The sequence below is a fragment of the Lipotes vexillifer genome, unplaced genomic scaffold (genome assembly GCF_000442215.2).
Source record: "Lipotes vexillifer unplaced genomic scaffold, Lipotes_vexillifer_v1.1 scaffold1346, whole genome shotgun sequence".
Classification (NCBI taxonomy): domain Eukaryota; kingdom Metazoa; phylum Chordata; class Mammalia; order Artiodactyla; family Lipotidae; genus Lipotes; species Lipotes vexillifer.
Genome location: NW_006791409.1, coordinates 207,090 through 224,914, shown reverse-complemented (window position 1 = coordinate 224,914; position 17,825 = coordinate 207,090). Strand labels below are relative to the sequence as shown.

Sequence of the window (17,825 nt, the reverse complement as noted above, 5' to 3'; positions counted from 1 at the left end):
AACGCAAAAAAAAAAAAAAAAACAAAAAAAACATGGCTACAATTAACTCACAAACTCATAAGGGAACACAAAAACTCTGTATCATCGACTTTGCAGAAGTGCTGTGACAATGGTCTGTACAGGAGACCAAACTACAGAGGCTGACAGTGGACAGGCAGGGCATCTGGGAAGGGATACCTTCATTGAGGCTGAAAGCCAAAGGCCAGGAAGAGGGTGTTTCAAGATAGAGGAAGCAACATAAACAATTCCAGAAAGGAGTAAAACAGTATGGATTGTTTTGAGAAATACAAGATATTCAATAATGTTGGAGCATAAAACAAAGGGAAGGGGAATACTCTCATGGGTGGAGAAAAGTGAGATGTGAAAAACAGCCCAGAAGGAACAGCAGAAGATGAATATAGAACAAAAGTAGCAGCTAGATAAAGAAGCAGCTCATCAGACTCGCCGTGCCAAGAAAGCTGACCTTTATCTACAAGCAATAGAGAGCCAGGGACGGGAGGGCTTTAGCAGGAAGTGAAGGGTTCATCAGGGTGGGAAAGTGATCCCTCTAGTAGTACAGCATATGGACTGGGTGTACAGTGAATGAGACCAGGGGCAGTGAGATCCATTAGGAGGTTAATATTAACATTTCGAGCTAAATTCACTAATCTTACTTCAACAGATAGTTAAAACATGATACAAAAGATCCCCTAACCATTTTTATATGTCTACATATGAAATGTTATTTACGAATGTGATAAATAACCAATATGAGGATTGACATTAAATTCAAAAATAATATTGAGATGGTGTTTCAAGTTTTAAAATGCTCAACCAGTCTTCAACCAAACTACATCCCATTTTAGACACTGTCAACCAATATCACAATTTTCTATTTCCACTCTTGATTAAAGGGAAGACTTTCTTTAGTTTATTTTTATTGTAGTAATTTTATTATGTTGTTCTCTGACAAAAGTTTCCACAGGGTACTTCAGAAACAAAACACCAGAACAAATAAAAATAAAACAAATTTTAAAAGGCATAAGAAATCAATTATCATTGATTCAATATCATGTTATGTATGCAACATATAAAGTGAATGAGTAAAAGGTATTAAATAAAGAACTGAAATTACAATATTGATCATGATATATTACCCCAAGGCAGTAGCAAAGAAAAATTTGAGTAATGCCCATTCTAGATCAACCATGGTTGCATTTTCAAAATAAACATATTATTGACAAAAATCTAAATCAAACCCATTAATAAAAGGGTAGGCAATACCCAAAAAAGTAAAAAGAAAATGCTTGATGCAGAGGCTAAAACAAGCATTAAATGAATGTTAAAATACAGTTTAAATTTAGATATCACATTAGCCTTAAAGCACATCTGAATTAATAAAACTGATTTTGAAGCATTCTGGATTATTTTTAAAATTTTCTGTGATTCAACAACAATGATACTCTACAACTATGGGCCTCATTTTAAGATAGCTACTTTACAGTTACACCTATTCCACCTGCTGTTTTGGACATGGTTTATCCCATTTTAGAACAAGCTGGTTCCTGAATATTAACCCTAATACAAAACCTATTCCAGAGTATTATCTTTTCCTTATATCTCTATTGTTCTACAGTTTAAGCTCTAAAACAGCTTTCATGTTATTTTTGTTTTTAACTTAAATATGTAATACAAAAAACCCTTTGGAACTATAATTGCCATCTATAACCTAACCTAAACATTTTCAATACCATGCTAATGCTTCTCTTCCACAGTTAAAAAACCAGCAACAGGGAAACTTTCACTCTGTCAGTACATAAGTTTTACCTAGTTACACCTATAGTAAAGCAACATATTACTTTCCGAGTTATGTGTAGTAGACATAAAACACATAAGTATATAAATTCCATGGGTGTTCTAAATCAGAAAACACATAGAAAACAATTCCTTTCTGTCCCCTTCAGCACCACTACTTTTAACGTCAATCTGGGATATGCAAAACAATGATGATAAATGAATATGCAATCGCACTACGGTCACACAGAGAAGCATGTGTCAGAGTTCTACCTGTGATGACAGGAAAAAAACTACTGATGTGGGGCAAGAGATGTTAATTTAATATCTTTACTAGAGAACCACATTTTGCAAGGAACCAACCTAGCAAGTCACTTGGACAAGCAGAGAAACTCTAAATGCTGAGTCCTTTGCACCTTGGACGAAGAAGTCTGTTCTTACTTTTCATCACTCCTGCTTCTCTCCATTCCCAGAAGGAGTCATTATTTCACTTTAATGCACTGTCAAATGGACAGTGGCTTTCTTTTCAAAAGACCCCATGTTACTCACATTCACAGCCTGCACATTTTGACAGTGTCTACAACATCTTCACACATGCATCTGAATTCTTCCCCTATTCCACTTCTGGAAAACCCTCCACTATAAACTCACTAATATTCATGTTTTAATAGCAATATAAAAAGTAAACACGAATTTACCAATCAGAAGACGTCAAATCTGACAGAATGAAGAGAAATTTACTGACAGGACATAACATGAAATCAGTGTTCAAGAGCCATTCCCACCACCCACACTATTTAAGTGTATTATGACCGTGCACAGCATTCTTAAGAGCAGAATACGAAACTACACTGCCACCAAGAACACTTAACCAGCAGGCAGCCCCTCCACATTAGCTTTAATGTGCCACACAGCCCTTTGCTTACTGATGTAGAGCAGCCAACAGGGAGATGGAGTTTACCAGTAAAAGCGAGACTGAACTGGCTAATTACTTACCTTCTTACGTATAGCAGGCTTTTGCTTGTTTAACTTTTTGCTTCCACTCTTGTCATAGCTCAGCGGCAAATGGTTGTGATTCAGCAGAAGTTCGAACCTGATAATTAAAAAGAATTTTTTAAGAAAAAAATTGGAAATTAAAGTTCCCTCCACTGAAGTCTTTCTTTCCTTGCCCTCTGGCTGTATGTTTCTCGCTCTCGTTTTCTCTCCCTGCAAGGCAGCTACGTAGTGGTCTATAAATATTGACCCTGACACGTGCTCAGTGCTTTACTTGCTCATGGCACAGGTCTGTGTTACTGAACACCGTGGTAATACTCCAGCAAAGTTCTCAGCTGCTCAGACAAAGCTGTGGATTGGCTCACTACCCAGCAACCCTGTGCCTGCCTGGAAATACCATTTTGCTGCCAGTTTTACAGATGCTATGGGCCTTTCCTGAGGCCCAAATCAGGCACAGAAGGGCAATTATGAGGTTTGTCTGAAGAAATAGTTTTCCTCAAGCAGGTGGAGAAAAGGGGGGCTGGGTGGAGTGAAAGACAAGAAAGGAAATACTGCATTTGTTTTGGCCAAACAACATAATTTCTAATCCTTTATAAAAGTCATACCTAAATGCCATTCAATCCAGCTTTATAAAACTGAACTACTACTTACTATGAATAACCAAAAGACGTAGGAAAGCATTTTTGCAATTGTTCTTAATATTGCTTCTCATTGAATAAGGCTGCAGTGACTAACTGGCCACAAAGAAATGTGTCAACATAAATAAATTCATTTCCAGAATGACAGAAGTGCCCAGGAAAGTATAATATTAATCTGATCAAATTAAATATTTGGTGAAAGAAGCTAAAATATAATCTGGAAATTATATGAATCAACATGTTATATGAAATACTTCTAGATTTTCAATCATCACAATTGAATTATTTTATTTTTTAAAAAATTAAGGGGACTTCCCTGGTGGCTCAGTGGTTGAGAATCCAGCTGCCAATTCAGGGAACATGGGTTCGATCCCTGGTCTGGGAAGACCCCACATGCTGCGGAGCAACAAAGCCTGTGCACCACAACTACTGAGCCTGTGCTCTAGAGCCCACGAGCCATAACTACTGAGCCCATGTGCCACAACTACTGAAGCCCGTGTGCCTAGAGCCTGTGCTCCACAACAAGAGAAGCCACCGCAATGAGAAGCCCATGCACCACCCCCACTCATTGCAACTAGAGAAAGCCTGTGCACAGCAAAAAAGACCCAACACAGCCAAAAATAAAATAAAATTTTAAAAAAGATATTATTTAAAAAAAAGTTAAGGATAAAATCTAAGCCATGACTATATAATTTGTAGGTGATATAAACAAGGTCAGCATTATCTACATATAGCACATATAATGTCCACAGTATGAATGATCAGAAAATAAATCAAGCCCATATTTTTTATTCTTCTTGGCAAGAAAAATCATATGTTTACTTAATTGAAATTTCCTCTCTTTTAAATCAAGAGTAAAGGAAACTTAAGAAATAATCTGGTCACTTATTTAACAGATGATAAAACTGACCTCCAGGCCAGTTAATTTACCCACAATCACATGGCAAGTTTGTGGCAGGGCCAAAACTAGACATTCTTGCCTTATTGCTCACAATTCTGTTCCCCTTCTACTACAAGAATGGTTCCTAAACTCATTTTTAGGTTCAAACTCTGATTTTCAGATGAAATCTTACCAAAAACCTTATCAGTAAGGGCAAATATTACACCTAGAGAAATAACCAGCATAAAATTAAAAAAGCCTTTAACAGCTTAATTGACTCCCCCAAAAAGTTATGCATAAGAATTAACTTTCTAACAGTTGAAATCGACTTTTCCTTGTTTGGTTCAATTATCAACATTTTCCCAATAAATTAACTTAATACCAGGAGAGGTATATAGTGAGGTGCTGAGAAGCCCATGAGGAAACACAGTTCCTACGCTCAAGAAAGGGGAAAAAAAAAAAAAGGCTAATGACAAAACAACGTGTTAGTACAGTGATGTTGACTAGGATGGCAGCAAGCGTGCTTGGAACACTAGCTCCTGAGCCAGTCTGAAGTGGGGGAAGTCTTGATTACTCAATCAAGACTTCTGCATCTTAAAGAAATCAAAGATGACACAAACATGGAGAGATATACCATGTTCTTGTATCGGAAGAATCAATATTGTGAAAATGACCATACTACCCAAAGCAATCTACAGATTCAATACAATCCCTACCAAATTACCAATGGCATTTTTCACAGAATTAGAACAAAAAATTTTACAATTTGCATGGAAACACAAAAGACCGCGAGTAGCCAAAGCAATCTTGAGAAAGAAAAACAGAGCTGAAGGAAGCAGGTTCCCTGACTTCAGACTATACTACAAAGCTACAGTCATCAAAACAGTATGGTACTGGCACAAAAAGGAGAAATATAGCTGAATGGAACAGGTAGAAAGTCTAGAGATAAACCCATGCACCTATGGTCACCTAGTCTATGACAAAGGAGGCAAGAATATACAATGGAGAAAAGACAGCCTCTTCAATAAGTGGTGCTGAGTAAACTGGACAGCTACATGTAAAAGAATGAAATTAGAACATTCCCTAACACCATACACAAAAATAATCTCAAAATGGATTAAAGACCTAAATGTAAGGCTGTATACTATAAAACTCTTAGAGGAAAACATAGGCAGAACACTCTTTGACATAAACCACAGCAAGATCTTTTTGGATCCACCTCCTAGAGTAATGAAAATAAAAACAAAAATAAACAAATGGGACCTGATGAAACTGAAAGCTTTTGCACGGAAAAGGAAACCATAAACAAAACAAAAAGACAACCCTCAGAATGGGAGAAAATATTTGCAAATGAAGCGACCAACAGGGGATTAATCTCCAAAATATACGAGCAGCTCATGCAACTCAATATCAAAAAAACAAACAACCCAATCAAAAAATGGGCAGAAGATCTAAATAGACATATCCCCAAAGAAGACATACCGATGGCCAAAAACCACATGAAAAGATGCTCAACATCACTAATTATTAGAGAAATGCAAATTAAAACTACAATGAGGTATCGCCTCACACCGGTCAGAATGGCCATCATCAAAAAATCTACAAACAAATGTTACAGAGGGTGTGGAGAAAAGGAAACCCTCCTACACATCTGGTGGGAATGTAAATTTGTACAGCCACTATGGGGAACAGTAAGGAGGGTCCTTAAAAAACTAAAAATAGAGCTACCATATGATCCAGCAATCCTACTCCTGGGCATATACTCAAGAGAACCATAATTCGAAAAGATACATGCTCCCCAATGGTCACTGCAGCACTTTTTACAGTAGCCAAGACATTGAAGCAACCTACGTGTCCATTGACAGATGAGTGGATAAAGATGTGGTACATATATACTATGGAATATTACTCAGCCATAAAAAAAACAAAATAATGTCATTTGCAGCAACATGGATGGACCTAGAGATTGTCATACTGAGTGAAGTAAGTCAGACAGAGAAAGACAAATATCATATGATATTGCTTATATGTGGAATCTAAAAAAGGGGTACAAATGAACTTATTTACAAAACCAAAATGGAGTCACAGATGTAGAAAACAAACTTATGGTTACCAGGGAGGAAAGAGGGGGAGGGATAAATTGGGAGATTGGGACACACTACTATATATAAAATAGATAACTAATAAGGACATACTGTAGAGCACAGGGAGCTCTACTCAATACTCTGTAATGACCTATACGGGAAAAGAATCTGAGAAACAGTGGATATATGTAGAACAAATTCACTTTGCTGTACACCTGAAACTAACACAACACTGTAAATCAACTATACTCTAATAAAAGTTTTTAAAAAAATGATTAGACAGAAGTGAGGCAAAGATGAGACAGAACAACACAATAAAGACAAACAGGCAGGAAAAAGGATGTTATGGAACTTCCAAGTTCTTTCTTGCTGGAGCACATAATTTGAAGCAGGAAATGTTTAAATTTAAAAAAAAAAAGAAAAAGGTCTAGAAGGAGAAAGGTGATGAATGGTTTTATATACCAGGTTTAAAAACTTGGGTTTTAGGGACTTCCCTGGTGGTCCAGTGGTAAAGAATCTGCCTTACAATGCAGGGGACACAGGTTCAATCCCTGGTTCAGAGAACTAAGGTCCCACATGCCGTGGGGCAGCTAAGCCCGTGTGCCACAAACTACAGAGCCCACGCACCCTGGAGCCTGCGCACCACAACTAGAGAGAAGCCGGCTCACCACAAAGAGTACGCACGCCACAATGAAAGATCCCGCATGCCCCGACGAAGATTCCATGTGCCGCAACTAAGACCCAAGGCAGCCAAAAATAAAATAAATAATAATAAATAAATCTTAAAAAAAAAACTAAAAATAAATAAAAACTTGGGTTTTATACAGTAGGCTAGTAGTCTTCAACTAGTTTTATTCACAGACCCTTAAAAGAATTTTGAAAAAATACATAACCATTCACACATTACCAAGTTAACATCTACAAATTTTCACCTGTGGTAAAATATGTACTTGAAAAGAATTTAATTTCCACCCAGTTGGAAATATTGACATTTTAAAATAAAATTTATATCAACTATCTTAAGAATACTCAATAGAATCTAAATCCATGGTAATAAAACCATTATCCATTTAAAAAATACATGAATAGACTCTTCTTTCAACAGCTGAAAATTTTACATTACTATTTTATTTTCTCGACGTTTATTTCCATTTTATTTCCTCAGAGAATTCTTATGTAATGTATTTTGTAATTAAAAGCCTTTCATTTTTCACTCTATCATACTTCTCCACAACAAAAATATAAGACATTAATCAAAATTGTTTAATTGCTAATTTTTCTATGATCCCAGGACAATGTACTATAGTATGATTTCGGATGGATAAGGGTGTGTCTTCTTTCATAAAGTAAGAGAAAGAATGTTGTGAATAAAGCATTTCTCTTAGGCAGATCAATATTAATAAAGAGAAATTCATGCAGAAGTTGAGAATCTGGACACTGACTCCATTCAAACTATCTGACTGGACTACAGTACCACATACTACCTTTATATCAGTTACTTAAATAAACGGCAGAGGCAGCCCAGGCTAGGCCAGGAAATGAACTAAGCAGTGCCCTCACAAAGTCAGAAAGGAATCTCTTAGCCTACATTTCTCTCAAGGGACAGCTAGAATTTTTTTTTTTTTTTTTTTTAACGGTACGGGGGCCTCTCGCTGCTGTGGCCTCTCCCGTTGCGGAGCACAGGCTCCGGACGCGCAGGCTCAGCGGCCATGGCTCACGGGCCCAGCCGCTCCACGGCACGTGGGATCCTCCCGGACCAGAGCACGAACCCGTGTCCCCTGAATCAGCAGGCGGACTCTCAACCACTGCACCACAAGGGAAGCCCTAGAATTTTAATATTGAGTTTTAAGGGGTAGCAAGAAGATGAGATGAAGAAATTAATCAGCGGAAATCAGAGGACAAAATTAAAAGGACTGATATGTCCTATAAAAAAATAAAGGGCTTTGTCTTTGATTTGACTATAGGGTAAGGAATGCATAAAGAGTCAAAGGTGTGAAGACTCAATACTGCCAAAATGTCAGTTCTTCCCAACTTTACCTATAGATTCAATGCAATCTCAACCAAAATCCCAGCAAGTTATATTTTGGGATATTATCAAACACATACTAAAGTTCATATGGACAGGCAAAAGACCTAGAACAGTTAACACAACACTGAAAAAGAACTAAGTTGGAAGACTGACACTACCTAACATCAAGACTTACTATAAAGCTATAGCAATCAAGACAGTGTGGAGAAAGAATAGACAAATCAATGGAACAGAAAAGAGAGCACAGAAATAGACTCACTTAAGTAGAGTCAACTGATCTTTGACAAAGGAGCAAAGGCAAAACAATGAGGCAAAGACAGTGTTTTCAATAAATGGTGCTGGAACAGCTGGACACCCATAAGCAAAAAAAAATGAATGTGGACACAGATCTTACATCCTCCATAAAAATTAACTCAAAATAGATCACAGATCTACATGTAAAATGCAAAACTGTAAAACTCCTAGAAGATAACATAGGAGAAAACCTTATGACCTTCGATATGATGACTTTTTAGATAAAACATCAAAGGCATGACCCATGAAAGAAATAATTTGTAAGTTGAACTGCATTAAAATTAATAACTTTTGCTCTGAGAAGGACAATATCAAGGGAATGAGAAGACAAGCCACAGACAGGGAGAAAATATTTGCAAAAGACATCTAATGAAGGACTGTTATCCAAAATATACAAAGAACTGGGCTTCCCTGGTGGTGCAGTGGGCCCCCCCCTGCCGATGCAGGGGACACGGGTTCGTGCCCTGGTCCGGGAAGATCCCACATGCCGCAGAGCGGCTGGGCCATGAGCCATGGCGGCTGAGCCTGCGCGTCCAGAGCCTGTGCTCCGCAACAGGAGAGGCCACAACAGTGAGAGGCCCGCGTACCAAAAAAATAATATATATATATATATATATACAAAGAACTTCCAAAAATCAACAATAAAAAAAAGAACCCAAATGGGCCAAAGACCTTAACAGACACCTTACCAAAGGAGATACACAGATGGCAAATAAGCATATGGAAAATACTCCAATTCATATGCCATTAAGGAAACGCAAATTAAAACAACAATGATACGCCATACCACTATACATCAGTTAGAATGACCAAAATCCAGAATACTGAAACACCAAATGCTGGGGAGGATGTGAAAGAACTTTCATTTATTGCTGGTGGGAATCCAAAATGATCCAGCCACTTTGGAAGACAGTTTGGAGGTTTCTTACAAAATTAAACATACTCTTACCATATTATCCAGCAATCACACTCATTATTTACACAAAGGAGTTGAAAACCTATGTCCACACAAAAACACGATGTTTATAGAAGCTTTATTTATAACTGCCAAAACCTGGAAGCAACCAAAAGATCCTTCAGTAGGTGAATGGATAAACCATGGTACATCTAGACAATGGAATCTTAAAAAAAAATTAGCTATTAAGCCATGAATATTTAAAAAATTAGCTATCAAGCCATGTGAAAAGACATGAATGAAATTTATATGCATATTACTAAGTGAAAGAAGCCAATCTGAAGAGGCTACCTACTGTATGACTTCAACTATATGACATTTTGGAAAAGACAAAACTATGAAGACAGTAAAAATACCAGGAGTTGTTTGGAGGAGGGATGAGTAGGTGGAGCACAGAGGATTTTTAGGGCAGTAAAAATGCTCTGTGTGACACTAAAATAAGGGAAACATGTCATTATGGATTTGTCCAAATCCATAGAATGAACACCAAGAGTGGACCATAAACTATGAACACTGAGTGATTACGACATATCAATGCAAGTTCATCAATTATGACTCATGTACCAGTCTGGTGGGTAATGTTGATAATGGAGGAGGCTATACATGGATGGGGGTAGAAGACATACTGGAAATGTCTGTACTTTCCTCTCAATTTTGCTGTGAACCTTAAACTGCTCTTTAAAAAAATGAAGTCTTAAAATAAAAAAAGGCAAAGGTGGCTCCTATTTTCTGTAGCTGTTCTTTTGCCAAGACAGAGGTTATAGAAAGAAGGAACAGCTTTGAAACCAGAAACTACGAAGAGAAGATGGATTTAGTTTTGGACGTGATAAACTTGAGGTATCTGTGTTACATCCAAGTGACTACATTCAATAGTGAGTTGAACGTACTGATCTAGAATAGAGGAGCAACGAAGACTGCATCAATTCAGCAGCCTTCCATCACTATTTTCCTGCTTCAAACCCTGTCACCATAGAGTCTATTCTCAACACAGAAACCAAAGTAGTCACTCAAAAAAGATCACTCAGATCACATCCATCTGCTACTCAAAACCCTGCATTGCTTCCCCATGTTACTCAGAGCAAAAGCCAAAATCCTTAATCTATAAAGCCTTGCTTGCTGCCCGCTCATTATGTCTCTGACAGCAACTACAGCTCCCCTCGTTTGCTTACCTCCAGCCCACTTGTACTCAGTATTCTTTAAATGTGCCTGACAAGTTTGCCCTTAGTGTCCTTCTATTTGCTGTCCCCGCCCTGGTATGTTCTTCTTGCAGACAGTTTCATGGCTAACTCCTTCACCCTCTTTAAGTCTCTGTTCAAAAGGCACCTTCTGGGCTTCCCTGGTGGCGCAGTGGTTGAGAGCTTGCCTGCCAATGCAGGGGACACGGGCTCGTGCCCCGGTCTGGGAAGATCCCACATGCCGCGGAGCGGCTGGGCCCGTGAGCCATGGCCGCTGAGCCTGTGCATCCGGAGCCTGCGCATCCGGAGCCTGTGCTCCGCAACGGGAGAGGCCGCAGAAGTGAGAGGCCCGCGTATCGCAAAAAAAAAAAAAGGCACCTTCTGTCTTATACAGTAAGACCTTGTTGTTTATCCATTCTATTGTATATATACTGATAAACCATAATGGAAAAGAATATGAAAAAAAATGTGTGTGTGTGTGTGTGTATATATATATATATATATATTTGTATGTATAAATGAGTCACTTTGCTGTACAGCAGTAATTAACACATTGTGATTCAACTATATTTCGATAAAAAATAAATTTTAAAAATAAAAATAAAAAAGGCACCTTCTCAGTGAAGCCTACCACTACCCTACAATTTAAAATTGTACACTTCCTTCTTTATCATTTGACTGTTACTGCTTGTCTCTTTCCAATAGAATGCAAGTTCAATGACAAGCATAGATTTCAAGGGCCTAAACTAGCCTTGCACACAATAAATGTACAATAAATATGTGTTGTATAAATGACTGAAACAGAGATTTGTGAGCCATATACCAACACAGGTGGTTACTGAAGCCACAAGGTCTCTCAGTGTTGAAAAGTAACCCAAAACCAACACTGAAAAAGTGGGTCAAGGAAGACAAGCCCACAAAGACCATAAAACAACTACTGAGTGTAAGTAGGAGAAGAATGAGAGACTGAGAACAGGGGTGAGTGAGGATGGAGTATCCAGGAGGGAATGGTCAGCAACTTCAAATGCCATGGAAAGATCCAACATGGAAGTGACTGAAAAGAGCCCATTATACACAAAATTCAGAAAGCACTGCGACACTAAATGTCTCTGAATTGTACACTTCACAATGGTACATGTTATGGTATATAAATTATTATTTCAACAAAGCAGGTATTTAAAAAGAAAGATCACTGGGGGCCACGCTGTCTCCCTGGGAGGAGGACAGTAAGCAAGTGAAGTGAGACACGGAGTAAGATCTCTCTTTCAAAAAGTATGGCCATAGGGCTTCCCTGGTGGCGCAGTGGTTGAGAGTCCACCTGCCAATGCAGGGGACACGGGTTCGTGCCCCGGTCCGGGAAGATCCCACATGCCGCAGAGCGGCTGGGCCCGTGAGCCATGGCCGCTGAGCCTGCGCGTCCGGAGCCTGTGCTCTGCAACGGGAGAGGCCACAGCAGTGAGAGGCCCGCGTACCGCAAAAAAAAAAAAAAAGTCTGGCCATAAAGAAAAGAGACGGACAGATGGGGGAAATGATTTAAAACAACTCATCCCTGTGTAGAGACTGAGTGTTCTGAAGTCACGCCGACTTGAGTTTTCATCTTTCTCAAGTTACTTTGTAAGTTATATAACCTTAGTTTCCTCAACAATAAAATGAGTTTAATATTTGCACCTCTGCACTGGGTATGAGTACCGCTTTTTACTGTGGAATAATATTTCATTGTCTAAGATAGGCTTTTTAATTATCCATTCATTTTAGCTGATGGACGTTTGGGTTGTTCCCACTTTTGAACTATTACGAATAAAGCTGCTATGAACGTTCATGTACAAGTTTTTGGGTGAACATCCGTTTTCATTCCTTGTGGGTAAAGAGCAGGAGTGAAATTGCTAAGTAAAATGGCAATTTTATGTTTAACATCATAAAGAACTAACAAACTGTTTTCCAAAGTGGCTACACCATTTAAATTCCCGCCAGTAATGTATGAGGGTTCCAATTTCTACACATCCTTACCAACACCTGTAATCATGTCTTTTTTATTATAGCAGTACTTTTAAGTATAAAGTAGAATCTCAGTGTGGTTTTAATTTCCATTTCCCTAATGACTTATAATGTTGAGTATCTTTTAATGTGCTTATTGGTTGTTTGGCCATTTACTCTTTCCAGTAACTACAATTTCAAAAAAGCCTAGGACCAAGTAAAGCTTAAAGTACATTTTCAAGTTATATATGGCACAGACACAGCCACTCACTTGTTAGCTGAATAAATGAATAAACTAATCAACAAATGGAAGATTAAGGAATACTTGACTTATTAGTATATTGTTTCCGTTTTAAACTAACTTAATTTGAATTCCCATGCAATTTCGACAGAATGTTTAGTAAGGTAAAGAAACTTTTAAAAAAATTGATTACGAAATGAATGACCTTAAGATACACTGTTGACAAACTTATGAGATATGAATACTACAAATTTATCCAACACCATAAAGAATGAGACAATCCTTGGGGGGCAAATATTAGTAAAATAGGAAAATATTAGTAACCCAAGCTTGTCATCATTTTTCAAAAAGACCTGAGGAAATATATGACTTCCAGTGTAAATGACTGAGGAGAAAGAAAACTGACTCTACAGTGTGCCTAGTTATAAGCAAACTATGGATAGTTTCCTCCTTGTTTTTCCTTTATAGGGCTACTATTAGTCATATCATATACAGAGTCACTTACCTTTAACTCTAAGGTTCTTTGCTCTCAAGTAATAAATACTTTGGGCTCCCGGGACCCCACAGGAAAGTCATACATAAGTCTACTAACCTTTACTGCTGCCAGTTTATTGTAAGTACCTACCCATTATTAGTTTGAGAAGTACTGACTGCACAGTTAATAAATAGGTCATTTGTTCTTTTCAACCACAACAATGTTGTATTCAATATGTAAACTAAAAGAAGAAAAATGCTAAACAAGAAAATTATATAGCAAAGAATGCACGTCCTTTTAAACTTGTATTTGACATCATACCAACTAATGCCAAACTAAACTTAAACATTTTATCATTTATAAATAGAAATCGTTTTGAAATTCATAGTGCGCGGAACGCACACAACCACAATCAATTATGTTTAACAAAATGAGATAATAATAGTGAAAAGCATCAAGAATATCGTTATTCCGACAGTTGTTGCTAATTTGACTCATAATAAAACTATACTAATGTCTCTTCACGTTTAATAAAAATAGCTGAGTTCCCAGCTACAAGCAAGCATTTCCATTTGGTTTCCTCTTAAAGGCACACATATTTATATAACACCAAGGACAATCTCAAAAAGTGTTTGAAATATAATATTTATTTGCAATATAATTTCAAGCATTTTCTACTTTTACAAAAGTGTACAGTTCTTAAAATCATCATGTATCTTTAATATTTATTTCTTAGATTTATGGAATTAATCATTAATTCAAATTTTTCTATCATTTCAAAATGGAAATTAGATTGTCCACGTGACAATAAGAATCTTTATGAGAATTTTTTATTCCATTAATCTCTTAGTTCTAATATTCCAGACGACAGATGACTATGATTGTCCTACATCTGAAATAAAGGTTTTCTTTCACCAAAAAGACAGAGCTGAGCTGAACTCTCAATACTTGTTACTTTTTCAAGAACAACTCATTTGAGGATCTTTTTATTTATACAGATACCCATAATTAGCAATGTGATATTAATTTAATGGAACATTTCTAGAAAAAAATACACTATATTTTGTTGAACAGTGGAAATGATATCCTGAAAAAGTACTAAATGTCCTCTCCAAGGCAGGAGGGACATAAAGGTGATCCTGAAATCGCCCCTATCAGAGGGATTTCCGTCAGCTGAAAGGAGAGCAGGAAAGATTGCAGAACTCAATAAAACAAGCTACCGCCAGGCATTCCTTAGGATGGAAAGGGGGAAATCCCAGACAGGAAGGATTCAGCAAAAACCAACTCAATGCGGGAGGGAAATACGCGTCTACCACATTTAAGCTGACTTTTTTTTTTTTTTTTTTTTACTATTCATTAATCATATGACAGTAGCTCATAAAAATCTCACTGAATAAATTTAACAGGCAGTAAAAATAGAAATGTACGTTAAATTTGATCATTCATAAAAACATCACTCGTTTATTTTACTGCTCTATGATGAATCTGCTTTCATATGGAAGAATTAAATTTGTAAAGCTGAGGAATATCATTATTCACCTTACTGCCACATTTTTCTAATCAAAAAAAGGAGAAGAAATAGGAAAAAAACAATAAAGTAAACCAATTTTAACAAGAAATGAATGAGATATCCATTACTCTTGATTGGTTCACATATAAAATGTGGTTGTTTCTATTGGCTGTCCTGCTTGACAGGGCCTGAAATTTTCTTGAAATGTGGTTGGTGTTAAAGGTAACTAAAAAGTAACACAGAGAGACTAAAGTATTTTAAATCTTTTACTTCTGTATTTTGGTGGATCTGAATATTGTCATATACATTTCCAAGAGCAAGTTAAATCACACTTTTTTTAACATCTTTATTGGAGTATAATTACTTTATAATGGTGTGTTAGTTTCTGCTTTATAACAAAGTGAATCAGCTATACATATACATATATCGCCATATCTCCTCTGTCTTGCGTCTCCCTCCCACCCTCGCTATCCCACCCCTCTAGGTGGTCACAAAGCACCAAGCTGATCTCCCTGTGCTATGTGGATGCTTCCCACTAGCTATTTCACATTTGGTAGTGTATATAAGCCCATGCCCCTCTCTCACTTTGTCCCAGCTTACCCTTCCCCCACCCCGTGTCCTCAAGTCCATTCTCTACGTCTGCGTCTTTATTCCTGTCCTGCCCCTAGGTTCATCAGAACCTTTTTCTGTAGATTCCATATATATGTGTTAGCATACGGTACTTGTTTTTCTCTTTCTGACTTACTTCACTCTGTATGACAGACTCTAGGTCCATCCACCCCACTACAAACAACTCAATTTCGTTTCTTTTTATGGCTGAGTAATATTCCATTGCTTATATGTGCCACATCTTCCTTATCCATTCATCTGTCGATGGACACTTAGGTTGCTTCCATGTCCTGGCTATTGTAAATAGGGCTGCAATGAACATTGTGGTACAAGACTCTCTTTGAATTATGGTTTTCTCAGAGTATATGCCCAGCAGTGGGAGTGCTGGGTCATATGGGAGTTCTATTTTTAGTTTTTTAAGGAACCTCCATACTGTTCTCCATAGTGGCTGTATCAATTTACATTCCCACCAACAGTGCAAGGGGGGTCCCTTTTCTCCACACCCTCTCTGGCATTTACTGTTTGTAGATTTTTTGATGATGGCCATTCTGACTGGTGTGAGGCGATACCTCACTGTAGTTTTTTATTAATTAATTAATTTATTTTTGCTGTGTTGGGTCTTCGTTTCTGTGCGAGGGCTTTCTCTAGTTGTGGCAAGCGGGGGCCACGCTTCATTGCGGTGCGTGGGCCTCTCACTATTGCGGCCTCTCTTGTTGCGGAGCACAGGCTCAGTAGTTGTGGCTCATGGGCCTAGTTGCTCCGCGGCATGTGGGATCCTCCCAGACCAGGGCTCGAACCCGTGTCCCCTGCATTAGCAGGCAGATTCTCAACCATTGCGCCACCAGGGAAGCCCATCACTGTAGTTTTGATTTGCATTTCTCTAATGATTAGTGATGTTGAGCATCCTTTCATGTGTTTGTTGGCAATCTGTACATCTTCTTTGGAGAAATGTCTATTTAGGTCTTCTGTCCATTTTTGGATTGGGCTGTTTGTTTTTTTGATATTGAGCTGCATGAGCTGCTTGTAAATTTTGGAGATTAATCCTTTGTTAGTTGCTTCCCTTGCAAATATTTTCTCCCATTTTGAGGGTTGTCTTTTGGTCTTGTTTATGTTTTCCTTTGCTGGGCAAAAGCTTCTAAGTTTCATTAGGTCCCATTTGTTTATGAACTGAAGCAATCTTTCCAGTTTTTGTAAGCTTTGATTTCATTTGACTACTGTGGAATAGGTGAAAATTGCACAGGAGTGCCCTTTGAGGGTTCTTTTTTTTTTCTTCCTCAAATTTGCTTCATTATCGTATTTGGCCTACAGTGACCAAGATCAGAGCTGGAACTGGGCTGAGGATAGGTGGGTGGTAAAAGTAGAAAAGGTAAAGATAAAGAATATCCTTATACTTTTTTTTCACGATCCAATAAAGAGATGAAATAATGTTAACAAACAGCAGGTCAATTTAGGAATCAACCTGATAACATTTTTGTTTTATTACAAAGAGAATTTGTATTGAACCATTAGATCAAAATAACTGCTTTGTATAAGTATTTGTGTTTGGGAAAACATATACAAACTGTCATTCTTTTTTTTTTTTTTGCGGTACGCGGGCCTCTCACTGTTGCAGCCCCTCCGTTGCGGAGCACAGGCTCCGGACGCGCAGGCTCAGCGGCCATGGCTCGTGGGCCCAGCCGCTCTGCGGCATGTGGGATCTTCCCAGACCGGGGCATGAATCCGTGTCCCCTGCATAGGCAGGCGGACTCTCAACCACTGCGCCAGCAGGGAAGCCCTGTACAGCATATGTTTAAGGAGTGCTTTTCCATATGTTTTCTCATTTGATCATCAGGACAAGCCAACAAGAAAGCACCCCGACTTTACATATGAGGAAATGGAAGTTCAAAGTAGGTAAGCAACAGCCTAATGTGCCGAAGTTTCAAAAAAGTAAAGACCGAAACTGAACTCGAGTCTTTTCACATTAAATCCTTGGCCCTTATTACTATACTTTTCAATAACACCCGAGGGGCCATATCTCTGTAGAGATTATTTTGTTATTGAAAAAATATAATTCCTAGGGGACAAACTGAAGTATTCCAATTTAAGGCATATATATTTTTGTTGATAATATGGCAACACACACCCATTACTTGGGTAATGACAGTACCACTATTTAGTCATCCAAAGTAAAAATTTCAGTTTTCCACTTCTGTTCT

General features: G+C 37.9%; 1 protein-coding gene across 1 annotated transcript in view; it reads right to left on the bottom strand.

Moving 5' to 3' along the window:
- The window catches only part of BMPR1B (bone morphogenetic protein receptor type 1B), a 168,131-nt gene extending 165,258 nt beyond the window's left edge, over window positions 1–2,873 (bottom strand). Inside the window, exon 1 of the mRNA XM_007464391.1 lies at window positions 2,770–2,873. The gene's annotated coding sequence lies outside the window, so the exon portion shown is untranslated. The remainder of the gene's footprint in view (window positions 1–2,769) is intronic.
- Window positions 2,874–17,825: the final 14,952 nt, after the last annotated feature.